At 38.9% G+C, this 17201-nt stretch overlaps 1 long non-coding RNA gene across 1 annotated transcript in view; it reads right to left on the bottom strand.

Moving 5' to 3' along the window:
* LOC128853286 (uncharacterized) overlaps nt 1–17201 on the bottom strand; it is an 88986-nt gene that overhangs the window by 52982 nt on the left and 18803 nt on the right. The gene's annotated exons all lie outside the window — the stretch shown is intronic.

Genomic DNA, 17201 nt, shown 5'->3' with positions numbered 1-17201 from the left:
AATGCCATCTTTCACACAAAGCAATCTGCAAATATTTTAGATTACGATAAGTTACAGTAGATATAAGGTACAAAGAAATCACAGAAAAAGCTGAAATATAAAACAAGAGAATAATTTTCTAGATCAGATCCTTAGTGGAACTTAGGTAATGAAGCTGAGAAACATACGTACGTTACTCTATAGATCACAGAGAGACTTCTTGAATAAGCAGATAGAAAATGGTAGAAGAAGAGAGTACAACAACGCAACATTTATAAAAAAACAGAGGTGGAATCCAAGTTTTACTATTGCATTTCCTTTTGAACAATAAAAATGGGTTATGAAGAAAAAGAATAGCCTCATCATTATACTGGCTGCTTTTATCTCAAAGAGTACGCACCAAGATTTTATCATATGCATTTAATATTTTTCATAATTTCAGTATTATCTGTATGAGCAGCCGCTCATCCTATCATTGTTACTCCCTGGAGGCACCTGCAATTGTGCGAGTGGAATAATTTACCATCACATATGATAAGCTGAACATTTGAGGATGTGGCATTTGTAGCAACAGCATCACTACCCAGACTGCAGCTCAGTTCAGAGACAGATGCTATGATTTGCATGTTACTTCTCTCAATGACACTACTCAATTTAACTAATAACTAATAATTATTTATTATTTAAGCAATGTAAGAGACTGAAGCAGCAGTTTGAGAAGTCTAAGCCAGTAGTACCTGCAACAAAAATACCCTGACATAGCAAAGACAAAATTAGCGGACTACACAGGAGTTACTTTTAAACCACAACATAAGAGGGAACAATGTCTTTTTTTAATACTTTCAAAAATGCTGTAGTGGAGAACTTTCCTATTAGCAAGTTTCATTAAGAGTGATGACAAACACAAGTATGGATAGAATTTAATGTGGTATCACAAACTGACTAAGTTTTCAGGAAGTAAAAATATTTTAAATGGAAGCATTTCCATTCTATCCATATAGCTTTTCTGGGCTAGCGCAGACCACTAGCACTTCTCCGCAAGACATGTAAATATCCTACCAATCCACATTTTTATATTCAATATAAGTCATTTGCATGTGTAAATTAGACATAAAAATATGCCCAAAGAAATTTCCGTATCATCAATTTGTATTTTGTATTCTTCTAATTCCAGTACAGAGAGTTGCTAGAATCCCAAGACAACGGCCTGTCCTATCTGTTTCAGACTAACCTTATTTTATTTGGTATACCATATGCTTCAATCTCTCTGTCTGCCACCTTCAGCTTTTAGTTTCCGAGCTGCAGAAAATGGTATGCTAAATAGCAAGAAGTCTGGTGAAAAAAACATGTTAGATTTCTCTCTCTGGAGTAGAGTGATGTTGGATTAAAAGTATACCTCAAAGAGTCTTCATTTTAAGTGTTATTAAAGAACTCCCCCATCAGAGGGTAAACACATTAAGCCTCATTATACTGATGTCCTTCAAAGCAAAAGGGGCCTAAACACAGGCAAAAAAAACCATGCACTCATTACGGATACTTTGCTTTGCGTACTGCCAAGCTGTGGACTGCGCATGTTACGGTGATGGATAAACTAAGAGCTGGTTAATTGGACAGGGAAATAGTTTAAGCCCCATATTACTTTATACTGGGACTAACTGAAAATTTCTAGTTCTGTATCTTTTGTTATCTGTGAAATTAAAGGATGGTCTCATCTTCTTTGGTGAACACCCTTTTCTCAAAGGCACTGGATCATGCTGGCACCACGAGAGGCTCCTGCTGCCTCTCAGCAGACACGTTAGACACCCGCTTGCTTTTCTCTGCAACATCCCTGGGGTCACTAGTGGAACCTTGTGGGGAAGCTCGAACTCCCCTGTGTTGATGCATTTGTTCTATAAACACAGAGAGACCCTCAGCCTTCCAGGCTGTCTGGAATTCGTCAGCCGCACAGTAATTCAACTTTATCTTAAACAAAAGCCCAGGATATGAATAACCATTCATTTATATTCCCTGAAAATGAGAAGTACTCTCTTTTTAAATTATTCATGACATTATTATTATTAAAAGTCAAAGTGTCATTTAATGAAATAACATTTTTAAAGTATGATTGCATTAAAACCAGAATGCCAGAGTTTTATATAAATATCTGTCTCTCTTAGCCTATGTTGAATTACAAGATAAATGAGTCTGAAATCACGCTTGTAGCTCAAGACAAAACACCTCTCTGATATACAAATCAATAAGTGATTTAATTGTGTTTTATGGCTTCTTTTGCTTCAGTCTGGGGTCGCAACACACCCTGAGAACATCCTATTTGCTATTTTCCCAAGTTATTCATTCAACATGCACCTGGTTTTTAATTCTAACCTTCAGGCTTTCTCCAGCTGCAGGGCAACAGGCAGACTGAAAGGAGCAACCATGTAACAAGAACAAGCTATTTACTCTTTCTTGACTGCAGTTTGTGAACAGGTTTTCTTTATGATCGTCTTCTGAAGATGCCAATAAGACCACAATGGAAATGGCAGAAATAAAACGCTCATTATGCAGAGGTGTTCTGCACCATCAAGGTGGCCCTGATAACAGGCTACAGTGGTCTCTGAGCACAGTTTAACACACCTTTTCACTAGAGATGTTTGTTATTTTGTGTACAGCATGGCTTTGGTCCATTATTGTAAGCTTTAAGAAACAAGAGAATAAAAATGCAGTATTTCATCAATGCTAGATCAGGTAATTTGTTGCTTTATTGACTCAATATGGTTCAAGATTCATCAAACATTGTTTCAGAGATGAGCAGTCTTTTTCTCATAGACCAATAACAGACCACTTTCCAAATACACGGTAGCACTTGATGTCCAAATCTACATGCAGTAGTCCCAGCGGATAAACTCTCATGCAGTATGTATGGATCTTTTTAATTCCCCGGCTTTTTCTGACAGTGGAAGAATTTCTGAAAATTCTTAGCCTCAAGATAGAAATCTGGGTTCATGCTCTACATCTAATCTCTGTCTGCTACTCTACCGTTTTAACCTCTCTTTAATATCAATACATGGAGTTGATGGCACTGTTTTGACTCGTATTCTGGAAAACAGCTACAATTCAATTAGAAACAGTAAGAATTTTAAAACTAAAAGCTAACACATTATTTGAAAATGAACTGCTGGTTTTTTATGCTCCATGGGTCTCTAAGGAGACATTCATTTTTTAGACTATTTATTTACAGTTTTTAAAAAAAGCTGAAATGGATATTATGTTGTAGGTTGGAAATGTAGTTTAAAGCTCAACCAAAGGAACTAGTTTGAGATTATGCCCTTATCCAACCATCCTCCCCCGCAAAGACTTAGAGGCACAGAGCTGAAAACAGACCCTGGCTCCTCTCTGTCATTCTCTGCTGCTCCCATTAGTTCTGCATTATGAAGACCAATGGCTCTGTGCTGCCTTCTAACAGCACTCCTTCAGGTCTGGGAGGGGTACCTTCATCTCTCTGCACCAACAGATTTAATGACTTGCAGGGAAAATCTGTCTTAGATGCGCCCAGCCCCTCCTCCTGAGCCCGGTTACAAGAAGCACTGATTTGCCATTACAGACTGCTTTTCACTGGTGATCAAAACTCTCCAATGCAGAACTTTCAGGCAGGCATTTATTTTTCAGAACACATAAATGGTAAGATTTCAGAAATTAGGTAAAGCTATCAGAAGATCCCATTTACATGGAAAAAAAAAATGCCACAATGAGAACTGTATGGCAAGATAACCTACCCAGAAGTGTTTATTATTCCTTAGTAAACAGACATGCTGGAAGCAAAATTACTGCTTTCTGCAAACAAAGGATTTGTTTAGTAGGCTGAAAGCAAAATAGACAAATTTGCCTCAGTTACATTTATATGTAAGTTTACTTGAGTCCTAGTGTGAATCTCACAATGGCACATCTCATTTCCTTCATACAGTCAGAATAATAGGGTCATCTGACAATAGGCTTAGAACCTACCAAAAGCAATCTTCTTGAACAGAACTGAAGAACCATCTCAAAGGCACAAAAATTGCCTTTTGCACTTTCTTTTCTTGCCTAATGGCCATAAAAAAAACCCTTGTATTTGAAGAAGCATTTTTACCCCATTATGCACTAATGGCTAATTCACCACACTAAGAAAAGCACTACTTAAAGAACTATTTTACAGTTGGAATTGAAAAAAGTATGAAGAATGATCATTCGATTCAAGGCACTACTGCAGAGCGAGGAGCTTGTTTTAAAGAAGTCCCAAATTCAAAAGATTATACAATCTTTCAGAGGAAAACCCCACCATTCCACATGTTCAAAAAAGTGTATATTGGAATTATATGGACTTAAACATTAGTCATTGCTAACATCACCACCAAACCACATCCCTCAGACTTATTTAATAGTGCTGCAAATAATACACTGAAGTAAACCCACCACGGGTCCAAATGTAAAGGTAGGAAAGCAGCACAGAGAACTATGCTGATGACTAGCTAAATATATGCTCCCTTTCTGTTTTTTTTAACGCTGTGCTGACACCTACCTTGCTACGATTACCTTTTGATTCCTCTTTTTTCCGAGAAAATCTGGGCCTAGAGGTTCATATTGCAGCTGCGTCTATGCTCATCAAGTACTACAGAGCAACTGAGTACATTCCCTTTACCTAGCAAAACAAGTCTAAATCCATCTGTAATGTAATTATTGTTCCAATATATATCGCATAAAACTTTTTAAAAAAATAAATGAATCAATGGTATTACTAACACTTGCCTCGCTCCATTTTCAACAACTAACTTTCTGAGTAAGTCAAGGGTATGACAGGTCTTTACAGTGCACTCATGAATATGTAACCAAGGGTGCATCCCTGGAGGAATTTTGTAGATTACTGTGATGATGGGAAGACTATGGTGACATCCACAATAAAGTTTGTATACACTGCTCCCTCAAAAAAGCATGCCTCATGCCCTCCTGTTCCTTGTACTGACACACAAAAGAGATCCTGCACTTGCTGGATGCTGGGGTGACCCATCCCATCTCCTGCAGGCATGACTCCCCAGCAGTTGCCCTGCAGCTCTGCACAACCCCTGCCCCCCCTCCACAGACTACCTGGCACAGCAGTGTGTTCACAGGAAGCACAGCGTTTTTACCACACGAGATAAATGAAATGTCTTCTAACTAAGAACTGTCAGACTGATGACAGACTCTGGAGTATGAAGAATTAGGAAAGCCCCACAGAGCTGGAGGTTACACAGACAACAAAGGAAATAGGAAAACCGATTGTCAGGAAGAGATGTGAGTGTGAGAAACAGATCTGATGAGAGCTCTAGCCATCCATCATGGGCATATCACCATATCACTCAGTTTTTCCACCGGTACTGAGATGAACAAGTGAAAACGCCAAAGTACAATGTTTTTTGCAGAGTCGCATACCTAGTTTCTATCTTGGCAGATCAGCTGAAGAAATCTCAACAAAGTGTTCCCACCCAGGAAAAGTCAGAGTGGTCCTTCTAGCTTTATTTAAATTATTTGCTGTTTTAACACTCCCAAAATCATTTCTTTTTTCTGACCTATCTCAACATGCAATAATTCCATACAGGACAAATAATATCCTTTGGATATTTGGAAACATAGTTTGGATTTTACTCTCAGACATGAGCTTGAAATCAGAGAAGCTGTCTAGAAAGTTACTGTATTCACAGTAAATAAAGCGAATTGAGGTCTGCACTCTGTTTTCCTAACAGTAATTCAGCAGAAAGTAAGACCACCACAAAGCATCACCATTAACACAGAATTTGTAATAAACGGCGTACTTTTTCAGAGCTGCTTTCATAGAGTCAGCCCTCAGACCAGAAAAGATGCAGAACAGTTACCAGTCTCATTCAGAGAGCTCGACAGTTTTCATGGTACTCCTCACTACAGTGTCTGAGATATCACCATCACGGCTTGGAGTCATACACAAGCACGGAATGTGATGCTGTGGTGATCTGGAAACAATGACAAAAATATCAAAACACGACAAAAAAAAACCCCAATATCTGCCAGATGGAGAAGGACGAGAATAGAAAGGACTAATGAGGTGTGTCCAAGATGTGACACCAAATTGATTCATAAAGGGACAGGACATCACAAATGGCAAGGAAGTGGATTATTCCAACAGCTTCCATCAGTATTGATTAGAACATACTTCTATGAACATATTCATCCCATATTTTTCTCTGAATTAAACAGTTGTACTTAAGGGTGTATGATAAGGACGTCTTACTAAAAGGACTCAACGGTAGAGCTTGGGAATTGCAATGTTCTAAGTAGAAGCTGCATGTTTTGGGAAAGGACAGGGTTAGGCATCAAGAAACTAAAATTCTATTCTTGGCTACTCCACAAATTTCCAGAAAGCTCTTTCTATTTTTCTGCTTCAGTTTCTCCTTTGTGTAAAGGAAGTTGTTGCACCCATTTCCCCAGCTACCGGAGCTTCAGCTCACTACAGCGCAAAGTACTGAGTGCAAGGTATCAATCACCAAATCACTGCAAGTACCACTGTCCAAGCCGAGCTTCTGGAACAGAACAGACTGCATGACCAGCATCACATAAACCTGAAAGCTTCACAGAGAAAATATCTTCATCCTGTTTTCTTTAAGCCCAGCTACCGACTTGCACCTCAGCAACAACTATAAACCACAACCTGTAACTTATAAACCTGTAACTTATACGCAGCAGATACTACGCTGAATGTTGCATGGAAATTTTTTCTGGAGATCACTAATTTTTCCTAAGTTGCTTCCTAAAAGTTTGCAGTCTACAGCTGTCCTAGCCAAATTAACTGAAGAGAAAATTAATTGACATAGAGGCTAAAGACCAGCTATGAGGAGAGGGGTTTTTTTAAGTATCACCAATTTACTTGTAATATTCCTTCATGTGTTCCACTGCACCTGTCTTATTTTCAGTGAACAGAAGGTTTTAGCACTGCACTCAACAGACAGGTAGAGTGCTTTAATAGTTAGTTGCTGAGATCTTCAGTTGTGGTTACAATCTGCTCCCATATTAATCTCACCCCATAATTAGATGCCTGGGGAAAATGTGAATTATTCAGAGGACCCAGGTGAAAGAAAAAGTAACTCCACAGGTATGAAACTCATGATTCATCTCTCTCCCAAACAAGAAAGGTGAAGTAAGGTACGTCTCTTGCTTCGTTATATACACTTGACAATTTTACGCTGCACATCCCAAAGTACTGTACTGAAAGACAGACAAAAAATGTACTGCGGAAAATCAAAACTACATATTTCTTATAGAAGAGAACAGTGAGGAAAAACTTTGCACTTAAAGATCTCCACCAGCAATTTGTAAAGAGACTGCAAGCTCCTGTATAATATTTATGAGTATGAGATACAAACTATAGATTAATCCATAAATTCTCCATACATAATTTATAGTCTATTTAGACTAAAACAGTCATCACACAGCAAGCACCACAAATGCATTCCCTTAAACATAGGGGCATTTGCAATGAGTGCTCAGAAATAAGAGGGCAATAATAAACCAAACATGTTCAATGACAAGCTGACTAAAAGGCAAAGGAGTAGAAAGAAAGGAAATGCATTTTTAAGGCAGTCGATGTGCTATAAATTTTTAATGCCCTATAAAATCTTTCATTTAGTTAGAAATATTTATATAGTATTAAGTATGTTATTCCAATTCAGAGTAAGAAATTAGTCTTGATTTGTTTTACGGAGCACTTAGACTTCCTTTCCTAAATTTTATCCTCACATTAACACGCTACAAATAGCGGCTCAACAAATTTGTACCAAAGAACTATAATTTCTCCTTTTCCTCAAAAATCCCCCTGGAATGACTACTTTAGCTAACAATATAAATCAGTGGTACCTTGTTTTTAAGGTATCATGTGCAATAAAATCAATGACCAAAGTGTGAGCAGCTCAGTAATACATGCAGGTGCACAGTTCATGAATTTAGATATAACTTAAGACTCTTCGTAAATAATGTACTTAAGTATGTGTTCATAACCTTGAAATAAAAGCAGAATTTGCTGCACTAACAGCAAGAAAGCAGCTTGCTGTAAATGCTACAGTCCTCACACACTGGAGGGAGACAGAATTTATCCAGCTTTAGCTCGAGGCATCACTGCTGCAGAGCAATTAAAACAATCAGGCCTTTAGTTACACATCGTTCCACTGTTTCCCCATAAATTAGCTATGCGATCAAAGCCCTAAATGCAATGCTAAAAGACATACATACATATTTATTTACTTATATATATTCTAAATTTCCATAACAGGAATAAGGAACATGTCCTAAGGAATGTGTATGATGTGTTCCCTCCTTCATTAGTCGGTTTAAGGAACAAACTGTGAAAGGATCTTGTTACCAGACAGCATGTTTCCCATTAGAAAAAAAACACATTAAAATGCTGTAGTGTTACTATGAATCACATGGCCCAAGACACAACAATTATCTTTTCAAGTTTTGGGTTGAATTACTGCAATAAATGATGCTGTATGCCTTGGCACAAAGCCAACAGATCTCATTCCTTAACTGTACAAACCTGTTGATATAAAGTACGCTATCCTCTTCTGATGGCATTCTTTTTTTTCTTTAGATGCCTTCACAATGTTCCTCGGCATACATACTAAGATTTTTATTTCCTACTTAATATTAATGCAGTTTTCAGAATCAGCGAAAAAGTATTTTTTAATTATTTCTTAGAAACCCACATCAACTTCAAAGTCACAGCTATAAACATGAGTGCAGGAGTTGGACACACCCAGGAGCTATTCAAGGGCGTAGCTTATCCTGTACACAACACTGTAAATTACTGACATCTAAGAGGCCCCATTTTTAGTACAGGCTTCTCAGGAATTTGTCATGACCCCACAAACACCTGGAGGAGGTGCCCGCTTCTACTGCTGACATTGTTACTTCCTTGACAAGGTCCGTTATTTAGATTTTGTGTTAAGAAGTTACAGTTAATTAATAGGCTAAAATTTATTGAACCCATCTGTGTTTCAATCATTTAAACTGTCATTTTGGACATGTCTGACAACAGATCAATGGCTCGTGTTTCAAGTACAAGATTTGTTGAGATCATAAATCTTCCAGCATGGCATTTTTCTTTCTCCTAGTGACATTTTCATTGACTTCTACGGACTAAACTTGTTTTATGTATTTCACTTTTTTTAATTGCTAATTACTTTCCTAGATAAAGGCCTTTAACACAATCATATTAAGTATTAGGTATTTAAGAAGATTATCGAGTTACTGGTGAGAACCATGCTTGCAGTTACAATTCAAATACACTGTGTTTTAGAAATTGGTTGAAAAAGAACTTTGAAACTCATTTTAAATGTACTGCTTGAGTCCGTTTCACATAGTTTCATAGATAGAAACCTAAAGATTATGTGAAAGAGTAAATTTGACATTGCTTAATGTATCAAAAGGACTAGCCTCTACCTATAAAATCTGTAATTACCGGCGATTTGCATTAATCCTTAAGAAGAAATAGAAAGCCTTAAATGAAACAGGAAAAGCAGATTAGGAGTAATATTCTGTTGACAGTACCTCCAATGATTTATGTCAATTAAGATTCCCATACTCTCGTGAAACCATTTTTCACTCTGTCATTTAAGAAGTGGGGGATGGACTGCTAAGACCTCTCAGCCCTAATGCAAAGTGGTACAATTCCATTTCCCAGACATATAATGACCTGTCTTAAAGTTTACCCAGTGAAAAGTCTATTAGATTCAACACAACTTCAAAATGCAAGCTTCAAAGCTATCACGCAGCAACAAGAGAAAAGTCACTTTTCATTATACTTTGAAGAAGTTGCTGAGATAAAGCTATTAAAGTGAGTGCCTGATATATTCAAAAGGTTGAACTATTCCAAATCAAAACCACGCACACCTCCTGCACTGCTACTGCAACGATCAAAGGTCACTGACGACGATAGGAGACAGAAATTGTGTTATTTTCTTTCGAGCGAGGTTGAGAGCATGTGTGCTGCTACAACTTCAAGCCACATTCGTAATCTAACAAGAACATCTTCAGGAATATTTCTGGCAATTAATGAGTCATTTTACGAGTCAAGGCAGAAAAGCTATCATTAAAACCACCTTACTGCTAATTCAACAGGCTGCCTCATAAAGAATCCACTTCCATTTCCTAATTCGTTGTTGGTGACTTCTGAGAACAAAATTTCACACCAGAGGCTTTAATTTGCCCCTAGATATCAGCAGAGCTTAATGCCGATCTACAAAACCTGTGTTTGAAGTATCTGTGCCACCTGAAAATAGTCCATATCTGGGTACGTTATCTGGGTACGTTAACTTCTCATAGGCAAAAACACAGATGATGAACTAAAGGTATCCAGGAGCTGTGTTAACATTCATAGAAAGGATAAGTGCAAGCGTCTGCATGGGGATGTAATTTAAATATTTGCAAATGAAAATGCTGGGTGATACAGTGGGACGTATGCCATTTCCCCTGTGAATTATCAGTATTCCCCTTTCAAAAGCTGTTTCCACCAGCCAGCCTAGGGAGCAAACTGCTACTATTCATCCATGAGACCCATGAGGATTACCTGTATACTTGTGAAAAAAGCACTGTAATGTTTATCTTCAATGAAAACTGACTAAGAGAAATGACTAACAAAATGCAAGAATATTTAATTGGCACATTGTTAAAAAAACATTAATTGCCAACTATAATACACTGACTAAATTAGCATAGTCAACACGCTGAGGACTGACATAAATTATCATGTACTTCACACTGATTTTTAATTATTCACAAAGCAAATAAATTATTTTCAAGCTTCCAATTTCTTCTGTTCCATGTTGTCCTCGTGGCTTTTAAATACATTTCAAAAATTTTTCCTTTCAAATTCAACTCTACCAAGCACTGACAAGCCAGCTCTTTTCTCCTACAGAAATATATAAAGGGGAACAGAAATCACTGCCTCACCTGTAAGATCTGCAAGATTTTTAGTCGTATTTGTAAAACCGAGAATTTTAAAGCTTCAACAACACAAACAACACCTCTGCAGAGGAGGAGGAAGTGCCTGCCAATGTCAGTTTAAGGCATATTGGTAGATTTAAATATGGTATATTTACAGTTTTTGAGCTCCCCTACCCAAACAAGATGTTGGCCATATTTAAACCTAAATAATCATAATGCGGCTTGGATCAGTTTAATTACATTTTTGAAAGCCTCCTCTCCTTTTTTTTTTTTTTTTGAACAACTGATACTTTGAACAGAAAGAGAGGAACCTCCACACTCCTCCCTTCCCTATAATTCAGAAGCTTGTACACATCTATCTCTAGTTGCCTCTTTCAATCCCTTTTATGAAAATTATTTTTAGCCAGAGCAAATGTCAAGTGTACAAATAAAATCTAAAATGCAATTAACATTACCAGATCTAATGAGATGTTTAACTACCCTTGAAACTAAGCTTTGTGAAGATCCAATAAACTTTAAAGTGCTTTTGTTACCAATCAGATTAACCATCATAAAGAATACCAGGCTGTTTGCATTACCCACAAACGAGAGTCTCATAGGACACTAGATCAAGGAAAAGCTTTTGCCATTAACCTAGAGAATGTTAAAGAATCTCCAGTATTGCCCCCATCGCCCCCTCTCTGCCAGCAGCAAATCCCTTCGGAGATGAGGCTGCCTCCAGTGAGCCTGGCAACACCCACCACACCACGTCCTGCCCTCTGCTCAACCTGACGACCACAACTATACTGCTCCAGCAAAAGAAAGGAGAAGCTGTTCCCAAAAGATCTCAGGGTTTTCTTGGAGAAAACATTCACGTTTACTAGAACTCTGTAGTTGTCGTGTCAGGATAAAATTGTATGCCAACATAACCACCTCATTTCAGAATGCAAAAAGCCCTGAAAACGCTGCCATTTTCTTCATATCCCACCAAAAGGACACAACTGCAATTTTTCACTTGTGGAACCACACCAGAAAGCAGTGAAATAATTCGCCACAGGCTCCAAGGCAGGTTAAGATATCAAGCCAGGACAGGAATCCATTTCTCTAACTTCAGCCTGCAACCCTGTGGTCCCGTCCCCTGCCCTGGGAGCTGCCTCACCATGCTAAAAGAAACAGCACTGCTCCCTCCCCAAAATGCCACAGAGCACCCCTCCTCCAGGATGATGGAGAAGCGATCCAACCAACTTCCCTTCCCTTTCTCTTCCACTTCTTTTGCGGCTCCCAGCTGGCCAGGAGATGCTCTCACACTCCAAGGAACTTTGCTCAGCACCTCGAACCCAACAGCAGTGGGAAGTGTTGAAAATGTTGTTATTGAAGCTATTCTCACTCCTAACTCTAAAAAGAGATGAGAAAAGCTTGATAAAGTGTAGAATACATAAAATAGTTCTCTGCTGCTCTGTGAAAACACTGAACAAAAATTCTTTGTACCGCACACTAAAACACTGGAGTGCAAGACAGCAGAAGCAATATCGCCAGATCCAAGGACCTTTATCATCCTCCAGAACCAAAACTCCAGTTCACAATGCAGCCCCCTCGTGCCAGCCGACAGCAGTGAGGAAAATAAGTTTGCATTTTAAAAGAACTTCTTCGATTTTGTGCACATTTGGGGGGGGAAAAAAAACAAAACGGAAGCCGAAATCAAATTTTTTTTTTTTTTTTTAAAAAAAGGAGACTATAAAGAGCATGTCTGGCCAACAGAGAGGACATCTTTAAAAGATGTAATAGTTGTAGGTTGTAAAACAGGTAAGAAAGGTAGGTTGGGCTTTCGTGGTTTGAGAGTGCAGGAGGGCTGCTGCTCCCAGCCTTTCCTGTCCCACATGCACGCAGCACATGCTCCAGCCATACTTCTCACCTGTGTAGGTTCTCTTCCTGGACATTAAGTGATTAAACCAACGATGTCAGCCACACTAAACCCTTAATAAACACACAGAACCAGATGGGACACTATGGATCAAAAGCTATATTCTTCAAGACCAATTCTGAACAGCTGGGGGTTTTCTGACATTTCCTAAACACTTAAACTGACAGACTGGAGAAGCAAATTCCGCACCATGCTGCAGCTACACAGTACCAGGAATGTCCTGCTCTGTGAGCAAGAAAGTATTTCATCACCGCGCATATTTAGCATGCGGCTTGTCTGCCAGACTGCCGACAACAGAGTACGGTAATTGCGAGTATGGCAGCAAATCTTATGACACAAATACACACCATTTTAAAAAAACTTACTTCTAACAGAGCTATGGAGCATCCATCAAACACCAACCTCAATTTCCACCATTCTGGGCTGCGTTTTGCTTAAGTGGTCTAAACTAAGTTCATATAAAAATATCAACAAAAGTCTCAAGAGCTTATTCATTCACGAGGATAAAATAAAAAAGTTAACCAGAATACAAACCAAAACAGCTTTGTACTGCTCTCCCAGACTCTAATTGCAAGCAAATATCCGTCATGTAAGGCTAGATTAGCCTTTGTAACTATGTTTGTTGTAAAGGAGATCCTGACAGGTACTTGACTATAGTGGCAAAAAATGGCAGCCCAGTAATTACTTTTCACCTTTGTTAAGGTAATCTTCCTGCAATTGTGAAGCTTTTAGCACAGGATAAAATTATAGCCTTGAGTAATTCTCAATTACAACATAGCCTAGCATCTTTCTGTCACTTCATTGGGTACTTCCACTTTATTATTTGACAGCATCATTCAATCACTGAGACAGGGAGGGAGGACAACTTTTGGAGACCATGTAGTCTGACCCTCCTGCTCCAAGAAGGGTCACCTGCAGAAGGTTGCTCAACGCCGTTTCCAGTCAGGTTTTGAGCAGCAGATGTGGCTGTTCTCACCAAGATGAATTCTTCCTCACTAGAAGAGCAGCTCTTTTTATGCTTTAAAGAAAGGAGAGTAGACCAAGAGGTACCAAAGCTGCTTTCACAAATGGCAATCTGATACTCAGACCACAGGAACTGCCCTACTCATGCAGGAAGCCTGGCAAAGTTTAGAACTGAACCAAAATTGGCTGAAATGAGCTTATTAATTGCTTGCTTATATTCTTTAATTAAAAGCAAATACTCCATGTTTCCCAAATCTCTCATATTTCACAGGGCCCTACTCATGATTAACTTCTCATCATGGCATATATCACAAACACAGAGTTTCAGGTAGGGATTGTTTCAGGAAAGAGGCTAGGCTGGCACCCTGGAGCCTCTGCAGCAGATTTCCTGTTCTCACATAAGGGCAATGGTGTGATGAAATTTTAGTTAACACATAATTACAATGCAAACTAATTACTGACACTTAAAACAATCTCTATTGCATCAGGGAAATTAACATTTATGACTGACAAATCGACTTAATAGAACTGCCCATATAGCCACATAGGAAAAAACAAGTAAATGAGAAGATGGCCAGCAGAGCAGTCATTGGTAATCCTTTAAAGCCTTAAACCTGACACTTTTAATGCTTTCAAAATTGAAATGGTAACAAAGTTGGTTTTAACTAATTTTAAAATGCCACTGTTCTGGTTTGAGCTAAAGCAGAATTAATTTTCTAGCTTTTTAACTAAGTCTCATCTTAAAGAGGGGGATTGGGTCCACAACTGCTTGCATTTATCTGCCAATGGGGCTAAAACATGACAGCCACTATACCAAAGATACTTCCAAAGAATACTTTCCTCTATAAGCATATATTGGAATCAACGACCATACATTTCCTTAACAGTCTATCAGCTCTACACCACTTCTTTGTTTAATGCTGCTTTTTAAAAGTATTTCACAGATCAACATGACATCAGTTTGCAGATGACACTAAGCTGGGAGGAAGTGTGGACCTGCTGGAGGGTAGGGAGGCTCTGCAAAGGGATCTGAACAGGCTGGACTGCTGGGCCGAGACCAATGGGATGAGGTTTAACAAGGCCAAATGCCGGGTCCTGCACTTGGGGCATAACAACCCTATGCAGTGCTACAGACTGGGGGAAGAATGGCTGGAGAGCTGCACGGAAGAGAAGGACCTGGGGGTGCTGGTTGACAGCCGACTGAACATGAGCCAGCAGTGTGCCCAGGTGGCCAAGAAGGCCAATGGCATCTTGGCTTGTATCAGAAATGGGGTCACCAGCAGGTCCAGGGAGGTTATTCTCCCTCTGTACTCGGCACTGGTGAGACCGCACCTCAAATACTGTGTTCAGTTCTGGGCCCCTCACCACAAGAAGGATGTTGAGGCTCTGGAGCGTGTCCAGAGAAGAGCAACAAAGCTGGTGAGGGGGCTGGAGAACAAGTCTTATGAGGAGCGGCTGAGAGAGCTGGGGTTGTTTAGCCTTGAGAAGAGGAGGCTGAGGGGAAACCTTATTACTCTCTACAACTACCTGAAAGGAGGTTGTGGAGAGGAGGGAGCTGGCCTCTTCTCCCGAGTGACAGGGGACAGGACTAGAGGGAATGGCCTGAAGCTCCGTCAGGGGAGGTTCAGGTTGGATATCAGAAAAAAATTCTTCACAGTAAGAGTCATTGGGTACTGGAACAGCTGCCCAGGGAGGTGGTCGAGTCGCCTTCCCTGGAGGTGTTTAAGGAACGGGTGGATGAAGTACTTAGGGACATGGTTTAGGGAGTGTTAGGAACGGTTGGACTCGATGATCCAATGGGTCCTTTCCAACCTTGTGATTCTGTGATTCTGTGATCAGACACTATGTAAAATTCTGTAAAACATCAGTCAAAATTTGGTACCTACCTAAGCACAAGAATCAGTGCAGTAGGCAAGTATGAAGGCATTGTACAGTCTAATGTTAAGTAACACACATTCCCTACTCCACTCCAGCTTCTTTCAGCTCTAACCAAAACACCAGAAGAGTAACAAAACACAAAAAGCAGTCCTAAACTCCAAAGATGCTTCAGTAGACATCATCTAATTTAGAACCATACTGGTTCATGAGAGTGTATTTTAAATGGCACCAAATACTTCACTTCTAGAACTCTATAGTCATTTGTCACTGGGCTCTGCAGGAGCAGAATTTGCTCTACGAAATTCTGATGCTTGAAACAGATTGCAATTCAAGAAAGTCAGTGTATTTCTCATTTATCTCTACATGCATTTGTAGATTAAAACCTTTACATCAGATTTAGTTTTATTTACACTGAGGAAAACTCTAACAAGAGAATTGCTCTGAATTCATGGATTAACTTGACAGAATAATCATGTATTCAACCCTTTGTTAACAATATTTTCTGAAGGTTAAAGATAGTGAGAACTGTTTCTCTTACAGCTGCTCATTCAGATAGCTATGTAATGAAGAAAAACCCAACCCTGTATGCACTTTTGCCTAAGTTCACATGATGATTTTTCCATACAGGGGAAGCTATTTATGTCATTATTACTTTTTTTTATGGACAAAATCAATCCCTAGAAACTTTTGCTTAATTTGCAGCGTGGTGCATAAAATGCGAGCTTGTGAAATTAGCAGAAGAGGTAAATAAATGATTCATGCGGGTTGGTTTTGCATGAATAAATTATTTGTTCCTTTGCTGTGTTTCATTTGATAGAAGAATGCAAAATTAATGCTACTCTATGCAAATAGAAAGCCTTTTATAAAATTCTGACCTAATTATAGGTGTTTACTAAGAAACACATATTTGAGTTTTGGGGGAAAAAAATTCTTGGCATCATATTAGCATCATGGAAGGAAAGGTTCAGAAAATAAAATATGCCATTTGAGGATATTTAATAGACAGAAATACACAATATTAATATTTCTATCTTGCTAACCCATTTTCACCCTTTTGGAGATGTGATTAGATTGGTACCCATAATGTTACATCCCTGCAGATAATGTTTTAACACAGCCTATGATTCAAATGAAATCATTGCGTAGCACGGAAAGATGTGTATTCCAGAAGTTTTTCATTAATGCCAATAAAATAGATGGAATTTAAATTATCTTGTAACCAAGGAAACAGAGAAGTGCCTGACAAGTATTATCCCTCAGCTTTTCACCTCAGAGGCAGCCGATACGAGCAGTTCAGTCCATCCTGCAACAGGTGATGGCCAAATTAATTTTTAACACATTAAAGCCTCCAATGACAATTAATAAGAATTGTTCATAAAAACAATGATAAAAATGCCAAATTATTTCTAGATAACTACCATTTGAAACAGTGGTAAACATCTTCCTGGAGCTGCCTCTAATAGAGACAGAAAAACACAGCCTTTTACCCCCAAACACAAGAATTCTTTTGGAAGAGGGTAAC

The sequence above is a fragment of the Cuculus canorus genome, chromosome 11, assembly GCF_017976375.1.
Source record: "Cuculus canorus isolate bCucCan1 chromosome 11, bCucCan1.pri, whole genome shotgun sequence".
Lineage (NCBI taxonomy): Eukaryota > Metazoa > Chordata > Aves > Cuculiformes > Cuculidae > Cuculus > Cuculus canorus.
The sequence above is the reverse complement of the archived record's forward strand: the minus strand, read 5'-3'. Positions and strand labels throughout refer to the sequence as shown.